The sequence below is a fragment of the Coffea eugenioides genome, unplaced genomic scaffold (genome assembly GCF_003713205.1).
Source record: "Coffea eugenioides isolate CCC68of unplaced genomic scaffold, Ceug_1.0 ScVebR1_2871;HRSCAF=3983, whole genome shotgun sequence".
Taxonomy (NCBI): Eukaryota; Viridiplantae; Streptophyta; class Magnoliopsida; order Gentianales; family Rubiaceae; genus Coffea; species Coffea eugenioides.
Window position 1 is genome coordinate 13,018 of NW_020863398.1, and position 2,163 is coordinate 15,180.

Below are 2,163 nucleotides of genomic sequence, written 5' to 3' on the forward strand. Positions count from 1 at the left end.
CTTTTTTTGGCATATCATGTGTCAATCAAAATAAGCAATTCATTCGGACTTTGCCCTCATTTTTTAGGACGAATGTCTCTTCTCACTCCAAATTGGCCAAATTTTTCAAATCATTTTTCACTCAATTAATTGATCGGATTCATCAGGTATGGTATAGTGCCTACCCTAGAGGATTGCATTTTCATGCTAGGCCTACCCTTGGCATAAAAAGGCTCCCCCATAGGACATGCATGCCGATTTTATAATCTTGATTACTAACTCAGGGTATTTTTCTTTTGTTTTTCCCCCTTCCCCCTGCATTCATAAAAATAGTTCAATAAGGTGAAAAATATCTTTCCATATCTGATAACAATTCTGATCTGATAAAGTTTGAAAATTACATGTATTACTTGATTCTTGGGCAGGCCCTGCAATGTGAATTTGAAAATTCATCTGAAAGCGCTCGTGTAAAACATTTAAGAGATTTCATTGCTCAAAGAGAGAAGGGGGCTATTAAGAGGGAAAAGTGTGTATACATGTGTAAAGGAGTTCTTTAGAATATTTTTCATATGTATTGCTTTTAAAATTTTTCAAACATTGGCAATAATGAAGCTTTTGTTCAGACAATTATCTGTTTTGTATAACACTCGTGTACATTTCATTCTTTTTTGAGCTCATTAAGAGATTTCATGGTGAATTTTAAGAAATAAGCTCAAATTGAGATTTTTCAACCTCTTGCCTGAAAACTCACAAATGTATACACCAGATTGGTGATCTGAGCTACACAATAAGAGTGTTCGAGATTAAAAGAGGTCACTCAAAAGGCCCCATGAGATGCCTTTCTCCTTCACTTAACTCCAAAATAAAATCAGTCACATTGATTGATAAATTGCAAATTGGGGCAACTTTTGCTTGGAAATGTCCGCGGTGTCTAATCCGATTCAATCACATCTAAGTGAAAGCAAAAATGTGCCTTATTCTTGTTTGTTTTGAAAATTTGGAACAATACTTCGAGCATTCTTTTCTCTACCTATACACATTTTATCATTTGCTCTCCCATTTGAGCCTTTGAAAGAATAATTTCGTTTCAAATAAGAGCCCTAATGATCACTACCCTATATTGGAAAATTTTCAAATATCAAAAAAGGGAATGGATTCCCAACGACCATTTCGTTACTTTGGTTGTCATGAGGTGTAAGAATGATACTTTGGCCGTCGTTTCTACAACCTAAACACTGATTATAACTTGCATCCTCATTTGAGCTAAAAATTGGTGGTTCTTTTCGAGTGTACATATGATCGCACCCCACATCGGGGAAGGAGATTGGCGAATTTTTGCAAAAAGGGGGAACCGCAAAATTGGGGAAATTTGATTCCACTTGGGTTTCAATTTTGAAAAAGAGAGGAAGAAAAAGGAAAGAAAAGAAAAGGAAGGGTTTTTTCCGCACGAATCGCCTATGTTCCACAGATATGGATGAACAAGGGTCTTCCTCAATCAGTTAATTCAGATACATGCAAGAAATTTCGCATTAATGAAAATTTCCTTTCAGAGTTTTTGTAAGGAACGGGAACAAGTCAGGCCATCTTCTTTTTCCAATCAAACATTCTATCCCTAGTTATCCCTTTTGAGCCTTCAGAATAAAATACTTCATTTGGCAACCCCTGAGAATCGCAAACCCCACACTGGGGCAAGTTTGAGTTGAAAAAGGAAAAGTCTCAAGAAGTGAAAAGTGATAAAACAACAAAATCCAAAAGAAAAGAGAAAAGAGAACCTCAGTTCAAAAATAAACTGGGGCAAATTTTTGTGAAAGTTCAAAAATGGCAGAAGGCCAAAAATCGAAAGAAAATGAAAGAGAAAAAGCCTCAATTGAGCACAAACTTTGGCAAATTTTGAAAATAGGGTTGGCACAACAATGCGATCTCAGATTACTTAAACCACACTTGAAATCTGCCTTCAAGCCTTAACTTTTTTAAACACCCCACCAGACTCCATTACAAAAGCCGAAAGTCCTGACTTCTATTCTTTGCAATGGCCCTGTCAAGAAAATTTCTGATGTCGGAAAATTTTAGCTGTATTTCTGAATTGCCTGGGTATGGGGTTGACGCTACTCACCATGTGAAAACCCACCAAGTTGAGGGAAAATAAAAGAAACAAAAGCAAGGCAAGGAAAGTAACTGCAAGAA